Source organism: Myxocyprinus asiaticus, chromosome 38 (assembly GCF_019703515.2).
Source record: "Myxocyprinus asiaticus isolate MX2 ecotype Aquarium Trade chromosome 38, UBuf_Myxa_2, whole genome shotgun sequence".
Classification (NCBI taxonomy): domain Eukaryota; kingdom Metazoa; phylum Chordata; class Actinopteri; order Cypriniformes; family Catostomidae; genus Myxocyprinus; species Myxocyprinus asiaticus.
In genome coordinates, this window is record NC_059381.1 from 7995269 (window position 1) to 8004685 (window position 9417).

The window sequence follows — 9417 nt, forward strand, 5'->3', positions numbered from 1 at the left end:
CACAGCTTTCATGCGTCTTGGTATGCTCTCTACCAGTCTTTCACTTTGCTGTTGGGTGATTTTATGCCACTCCTCTCAGCTTTGTTTGATGGCTTGTGGCCATCCATCTTCCTCTTGATCACATTTCAGAGGTTTTCAATGGGGTTCAGGTCTGGAGATTGGGCTGGCCATGACAGGGTCTTTATCTGGTGCTTCCCTCTGCTTTGACAATGTTCCCCAAATCTGAGGATTGGTTTTTCCAGCAGGACAGTGTTTCATACCACACAGCCAGGTCAGTCAAGGTTTTATAGATTTAAAAGTTTTATAACATTTACAAACTTCTTCAAATTGGCATTGGCTGAAAAACATCCGATATTATACAATCCCTGTACACAAACAGTAAATGTGCAATCAAAATGAGAAATCACAGATCAATATTCTTCTGGCAGGGACGTGGAGTGAGACAGGGATGCAGTCTGAGTCCAACCCTATTTAACATCTATATAAATGATTTTTCAGCAGCTCTGGAGCAGTCCAGTATCCCTGGCCTCACTCTACATTACACTGAGGTCAAATGTCTGCTGTATGCAGGTGATTTAGTCCTGCTGTCTCCCACAGTAGAGGGTCTTCGGAAGAGCTTGTCCGTGCTGGAGGAGTACTGTCAGGAATGGGCCCTTACAGTCAACCTGGACAAAACCATGGTCATGGTATTCCAGAGGAAGGCTAGATCTCAGGGAAACCAGTTCACCTACAGAGAAAAGGTCCTACAGCACAGCACCAGCTACAGTTATCTGGGCATTGAGATCAGTGCATCTGGGGGTTTCGGTCTGGCTGTAAAAGCATTGAGTGAAAAGGCTTGGAGGGCATTTTATGCAGTTAAATCATGATTCGGCAATATGAAATTACCAAATAAAACATGGATTAAATTATACAGCTCAATCATTAAAGCAATTCTATTATAAGGATGTGAAATTTGGGGACCAGTCTTAAATTTTTAAACTGGGATAAAACTGCAGTAGAAAAAAAATCTTGGAATTTGCAAAGAATATTTTGGGGGTACATAGTGGCACTTCCGATACTGGGTGCAGGACTGAATTAGGCTTATATTCCCTAAACATTGAAATACAGAGGAGATCTGTTCATTTCTGGCAACACCTCCATCAGTCTGATCCAGAGTCTATATAAAGCCCTCCTCGCCAGTGTGATCCCACCAGTGTCTCATCCTTTAAATACACTGGCTCTTAAACTAGTTAATGAAACTCAACCCATGGTTGACTCTAGGTACAACTCTAAAATAATTATTAAAGACATTGATAAAATTTTTTAAAGATGCTCATGATAAATCATTAAAAACTCAATTTGACCTCCAAAACAAACTCCAATTTTATTCGGCCCTAAATAGAACCACAAAATTGGCAAACTACTTTTTAATTAAACAATTTAAAGAGAGAAAAATCCTCTCAAAATAAGTGATCATGATTTAGAAATAGAGAGATGAAGATATAAGAAAGCCTGGACACAGAGAGAGCAGAGAATATGCAGACACTGCGACCTAAAGCAAATAGAGGATGAGAAATACTTTCTTCTCATCTGTCCCAAGTACCAAACTGTGAGAGAAATGTTTTTCCCCAAATTTGAAATGCTGAATCCATCCTTTCTTATAGTGATACAAAGTAAATCCCCTATATACTTGGAGAGGACGACAGCACAGCCGCACTAGCTGCTAAATATGTGTCTGCCATTCACTTAGACATGACTAATTCACTGTATACATTTAATTCATATTGTATATATTCTCCTATTTTGTGTGTATATATATATATATATAAGACCTTCAGTACTCATGGAACATCTCTTGTCCAATCAGATTTGAGGACTGGAACTAACTGTTGCATATATAAGCAATATCACACGAACAAGAGTGCGATATGGCCCTACATCAGCACTGCTGTGATTCGGCCACAGGTAATCACAGCAGTGCTGATTTAGGGCCATATAGCATGAATGCGAGTGTGATATTGCTTATGTACAATAGTTCATTGAACAAGTAAATTTTTTAAAAAATTAGGAAAAACTGAGTATGGTCATAAAAAATGCATTTGTGCATGGAACTGCATTCTTACGCGACAGATCAGAATCTGCTGTTGCTGGTTCAAACCAAATGATGCGTCCAAGCCTTCATTAGTAATTCAAAAATGTCACTTCAGAAATAGTATTACGGCTTGTACTGTTTCTAACAAGTTATTGGATAAACAAGGATGGATGTGTGTGTGTGTGTGTGTGTGTGTGTGTGTGGGCAGGTTTAAGTGGTTTACGAGGACTTTTTTTTAGGTTACACACCGGTAATTACAAGGGTATTATGCTATAAATGTGGTTTATGAGGACATTTCTAGTGTCGCCATAATTCAAATCACTTAAAAAAAACATACTAAATGATGTTTTATTGAAAATGTAAAAATACACAACGTTTTTTGTGAGGGTTAGGTTTAGGGCTAGGGTTAGGGTTAGGGGATAGAATCTATAGTTTGTACAGTATAAAAATAATTATGTCTATGGAGAGTCCTCATAATGATAGCTACACCAACGTGTGTGTGTGTGTGTGTGCGTGTGTGTGAGTGTGAGAGAGAGAAAGAGAGAGAGAGAGAGATGGAGCGTGTGCTATCTCCTGTTGCCACTCCTAAGCAGAGATGCTGTCAGCTTTCTGAAGATCAGCTTTCTCAGTGGAAAGATAGCCATCCAAGTGGGGGTATTTCACCCTATTTCACGGTAGCCGGTACACAGGAGTCTTTCACTATAGAAACTGCAATGTCCTCTGCCATTTTGAACAGTATTTTTTCTTCAATGTGAAAAGTCTGGTAAGAGGTAAGCACCTTGAGTTTGTGTAAATCAGTCTGTTGTGTCTCTCAGCTGTGTTGAGCTGTAATGCTGTTAGTTTAAAGCCGTTTAAAGCTATTTCCTATCTTTAGTAGTGTAGCAGTAATACGAGCGATCACGTAGTGCTGTTCTATGTAAACACTGACTGACGCTGACTTACTTCACCTCACCTAACTGGCTCATATTACACACAAAAATTATCTTTTGCCACCACCTGCTGGCTAACATACACTACCGGTCAAAAGTTTTGAAACACAAAAGTTTTGAAATGTTTCTCATGATCTTAAAAATCTTTTGATCTGAAGGCGCATCCTTAAATGTCTACAAAACTATTTCCAAACAAAAATATAATTGTGCCACCATATTAATTTATTTCATTATAAAACTAAAATGTAATTACAAAAAAAAACTTTTTTAAATTGATGACTTGGACCAAATAATAACGAAAAGCAGCCAATAAGTGCCCATCATAGATGAGAACTCCTTCAATACTGTTTAAAAAGCATCCCAGGGTGATACCTCAAGAAGTTGGTTGAGAAAATGTCAAGAGTACATGTCTGCAAATTCTAGGCAAAGGGTGACTACTCTGAAGATGCTAAAATATAACACAGTTTTGATTTATTTTGGATTTTGTTTAGTCATAACATAATTCCCATAGTTACATTTATGTTATTCCATAGTTTTGATGACTTTACTATTATTCTAAAATGTGAAAAAACATTTATAATAAAGAATAAGTGTTTCAAAACTTTTAAGCAGTAGTGTATGTAATGTCAAAAAAATTACATGTAAAGAGACACATATACAGTAGCTCTTAACATATTTGCACTGCTCTTACACTTTAGTTTAGAATGGCACGAACACAAGCGGAGTGATACACACACAGTGAAGCATCCGAGTGATGATGGTGTGAGACCAGCAGTACTCATGGAACATCTCTCGTCCAATCAGATTTGAGGACCGGAACTAACTGTTGCATATATAAGCAATATCACACGAACAAGAGTGCGATATGGCCCTATATCAGCACTGCTGTGATTCGGCCACAGGTAATCACAGCATTGCTGATTTAGGGCCATATAGCACGATTACTAGTGTGATATTGCTTATGTACAATAGTTCATTGAACAAGTAAATTTTTTAAAAAATTAGGAAAAACTGAGTATGGTCATAAAAAATGCATTTGTGCATGGAACTACATTCTTACGTGATGGATCAGAATCTGCCATTGCTGGTTCAAAACAAATGATGTGTCCAAGCCTCTCAAAAACATCACTTTAGAATGACTAGAATCACAGTTTGGGCTGTTTCTAACATGTTATTGGAGAAACAAGGATGTGTGTTTGTGTGTGTGTGTGTGTGTGTGTGTGTGAGAGAGAGAGAGAGAGAGAGAGAGAGAGAGAGAGAGTTGGTGCGTGTGCGATCACCTGTTGATGATGCTGTAGTGTGTTAGTCAGCTTTCTGAAGATAATGTCATTTTGGTGAAATTCATTTTCTCAGTGGAAAAATAGCCTTCCAAGAGGGGGTATTCCTCCCTATTTCACAGTAGCCGGTGGGCAAGAGTCAATTTTCAATTCAATTCAGCTTTATTGACATGACAATTGTAGTATATTTTAAGGTTATGTAAATACAAACTGTTTAAAATAAGATAATAATACAATAATAAATACAACAAATAGTAGTAATGAAAAAATAAAAGTTAAACATTTAAATACTAAGAATGATTAAATAGAATAAAAAACATATATATATATATATTTAAGCAATATCACACAAGCAAGAGTGCGATATGGCCCTAAATCAGCACTGCGGCCTCGTGCCTGCGGACGAATCACAGCAGTGCTGATGTAGTTAATTAGATTAGTTAATGTAACCTAATTACTTTTGTAGTCAAAAAGTAGTGCAATGCATTATATTTTAAATTATTGTAATCAGATTACAGTTACTGACTTTCAGAGTTAATTACTTTTGAGTACATCCCTTGGGTTACACATATTTCTAAAATAATATTTATTTAGAAACCACTTAAAACATGTTCATTTTTATGTCTGTTTGTGTTTCAGTGACAGCTGAAGGGACAACAACAGTGAAAAATTAGGAAATATAGACCTTATTTTGAAATCATTGTGCAAAAAAAATATATTTTAGAGAAGTAATAAGTAATTTGTAGTGGATTACTATTTTTGAGTAACTTACCTAACACTGGTGACAACTAGCCCCAATCAGCACACACACACACACACACACACACACACACACACACACATATATATATATATATAAACCCTATTCATAACTCAAACTACAACATATGGCCTTAGCCTGCCATCCAAAAAGGAGTCAAATCTTTATGTTGGTTCTATAGAAAAATGAATAGCCCATTTAGGGCTGAATTGGTCACCATAGAGATGTTAACTCAGCAGGTGAAGGATCATAAAATGTGACAAGCTGCTTTCCTTCTACACTGTTGTTATTTACTTAGGTTTTGTTGTGGAAATACTTGTTGTTTTTGTGGGTTTGCATGGGTTTGTGAATTCAATGCAAAAGACGAACTGAATACAGAGAAGGGAACCCAGCTGAGAGGTGAGAAGCCCAGTGTCCCGTACGACCCGAAAAGAACCTTTTTATAATGCACAGGGAATGCACACAATGACCCTTTTAGGAGATGCTCTCCAACATAATTTAGTCTTTCTTTTATTTCAGCCGTCTATACAACAGTTCTTGCCTTGGTGCTCTATTTTAGACATTAAACTGTGATCTGCAGTGGGGTGCAAGTATGAGACCACATTCATAATACAGGATTTATATTCAGTTTATAAATGTTTTTACATAAAATGTAGAAGAATTATTGGTAACACTTTACAATAAGGTTCCATTTGTTAGTTGATGCATTGGGTATCATAAACAAACAATTAACCTTTTTTTTTTTTTTTTTTTTTTTACCATTTATTAATCTTTGTTAATGTTAATTAATAAAAATACAATTGTTCATTGTTGGTTCGTAGTGCACTAATTAATGTTAACTAATACATCTTTTGATTTAAAACATGTATTAGTATACATACAGTATGTAGAAATTAAGATAAAGTAAGATTAATAAATGCTGTAAATGTATTGTTCATTGTTAGTTCATGTAAGGTAATGTTGTTAACTAATGCTTACAAATGGAACCTTATTGTAAAGTTTTACTGAATTATTTAAGATTGTGGCCTATTTCTTGGTCACTAATTAAATGTAAGCAAATTTGTGGCATTGACAATGTTAACTTTGTACAAAAGGTCAGATTACCTTGATGCACACAATGAAAACACGATGCTCTACTTTCTTTAGTCATCTCAAAATAATCAGGTTTTGCACAAACTTGTGGAGTCCACGTCAACTCATGTGCCTGATGTCATTAAAGCAAATTGGGAACTAACTAAATACTAAGAAATTCTGAAATTCATGTTAACATTTCAATTCAACTTTTCACTGAAATTTTGTTATATTTTGTTTTATATTTTACAGATGATTTGAGAATGAGAATTACAAAGAGCATCTTGTGTGCTTCAGTGTAAGCAAGGAAACCTGACTCAGACTTTTGAATCCCACTTGAACAATTCTCTGATGCCAAGGCTGCATTATTAGCTGACCAAATATTTGTGCTGACTAATTTGTAGTGGTATTCTCCTAAAGCGTAATCCATTATCTCCCATCAGGTGCCATTGTCTCTTATCCAAATGAGCTATTTGCATTCCTTTTGTTATTTAAATAATGCGTTTCCTCTAAACTGTGAGAATTAACTTCCTAATGAACTTCACACAAAGGAGAAGGGACCTCAATTACAAACTCTCTCCTCAGGCTAAACTAATGACGCAAACAAGAGAGACACTTGTCATGATTAGAGGAGTATCGTGGGCAGGAGAATAGGCCACAGGATGAGATCAGCTGGAGGGATGCTGTTTGCCTGACGGATTACAAGCAAAGAGGAATACTGCTCGGATGGATACCAACAGAATGACATTTAAGTCTGTCTAAGGATAATGCACTAGTTTGGAAAATGCAACATGACATTCGGTTTTCAGGCAAGAGATGTCTAAAAAAAACCTGCATGATTTTAACAAGTAGACATTAAAAACAAAAAAAGCAAGATGGCGTTTGACATATATAATTGAGAAATAATATGAACATGAATTTTTTTCAACATCAAGATTTTAGATTAAAATATATAGGCCTATGCATAAACAGAAAATAAATATTCAATGTCTTTCAAAAAACCCTTCTCATATTTCCAGTTTGGAACATCTATAGCATTCCCATTTGGTTCAACATCAAAACAAATAAATTAAAAGTCAACCATCAGATTTCCATGACATTCCAAAAGAGGAAAAACTAGACCCCAAACTCCCTCAACATTTGTATTAGAAACCCAATCAGAGCAATGTAAACATTTTTATAAATACGAGAGAAATATAACATGAGTTTAGTAATGTAAAAGTATATTATATAACTGGAAAATGTTGTTTAAAATAATTTTAGATAAAGTTGCCTATAGTACAACAGTCACTACTGTCCAGTGTTGGGTGTAATCTGATTACAAAGTAATTAGTTACTGTAATCGAATAACTTTTTTAGGCAAAAGTAGTGTAATCAGTGTAATTCTTGTAAACAGATAACGATTACTGACTTTTAAATACATTTTAAAAGTAATAAGTACATTACTTGGGTTATACATATTTCTAGAAAAATATGTTTGTGTAGAATACTTTTAAAACATGAATTATGTTCATATGTACGTCTATTTTAATTTCTGTGACAAATAAAGGGTGTGCGTTGTGAGGGAGAAACGTGGTGCTGAGTGTATGGCTTGAACAATGAACAAGGAAATATAGACATTATTTTGAAATATGTTGAGTGAAACAAATATAAACTTCTGTGAAAAGAAAAGTAACTTAAAGTAATTTGTAATGTGATTACTTCTAGATGTGGTATAAATAAAGTAATCTGATTACAATTTTAGAGAAGTAATTAGAAATTTGTAGTGGATTATTTTTTTAGTAACTTACAACTGCCCAACTATGTTATTATGATCTCATGTGCCATAAATTCAAATAACTATCCATTTTCTATCAACATATAAAATCTTTTTGTGTGCCTGTATACTTTTGCATTTGAAACAAATAATTAATTAAATTTCATGTCAACCATTGTAGAACCCTCTCCACACTTTTGTGTCAGGTTCAGCTGAAGTTAACCTCAGAGTGAGGTTGTCCCCTCATTAGTCCTGAGCAATTAGCATAGAAAGTGAATGGCAGGGGGGATTATAACAGATCCCCACCACCACCATCCACTGAGGGTTTGGAACTCAGGTGCCCCTGCTTTCCATTCGACTCTGATCCCTTCCACACGGTGCTAGTGCTGACCTGAGACCAGGGGGGTTGCTCATTGCTCAGAATGAAGGGGTGTCATCTACCTGGTGTCCCCCATAGTGACAGGTCATGGCACGCCAGCCTCATTAAGACCTTCATTACAGGTTCACTAGCAGGATAAGAAGACGTGATGAGTGAGTCCTTTTAAGGTGAATGTGTGTGTACTGAGAAGGAATTAATGTGTTCTACACAAGGAGCTTGACAGTTGAACTATCTGTTCTAGAGAGTGCAATATATATTTAATATATATTAAATTGCTCTTGCAAATTATTCTCCACAATGCAATTGTTTTTATTTGAATTACACATTAATAATGTTTTATTTACATTGCATTTACAAGTATTGATTTGATAGATACATTAATCCAAAATGACAAATTTTTAAGAGAGAAATAAAGAAAACAAGAAAATAGTCTTTTATTTCACAAAAGAAACACAAACGCAGTAGAGCCAGACAAAATAATACAAACTGACTTATTGGTGATTTTCACAAAACCTGTCAAGAAAATGAACTGGCCCTATTTTACTCCAGAATCAAAAGAAACAAATAACTAATCATATTTTGCATGCAAAACAAAGCCTAATTTTAGGGGCATTAAGACATTTTACATTGTGACATTATTTTTATTACAATTATGCATATATTTCCTCAAATTCTAATTACCGTCAACCACTTTATTAGGAACACCTGTACACCTACTTATTCATGCGATTATCTAATCAGCAAATCATGTGGCAGCAGTGCAATGCATAAAATCATGCAGATACGGGTCAGGAGCTTCTGTTAATGTTCACATCAACCATCAGAATGCGGAAAAATGTAATCTCAGTGATTTCGACCGTGGATGATTTTTGGTGCCAGATGGGCTGGTTTGAGTATTTCTGTAACTGCTGATCTCCTGGGATTTTCACACACAACAGTCTCTAGAGTTTACTCAGAATGGTGCCAAAAACAAAAAACATCCAGTAAGTGTCAGTTCTGTGGACGGAAACACCTTGTTGATGAGAGACATCAACAGAGAATGGCCAGACTGGTTCGAGCTGACAGAAAGGCTACGGTAACTCAGATAACCACTCTGTACAATTGTAGTGAGCAGAATAGCATCTCAGAATGCACAACATGTCGAAACTTGAGGCCCAGCCAAGAACAGAAAGCT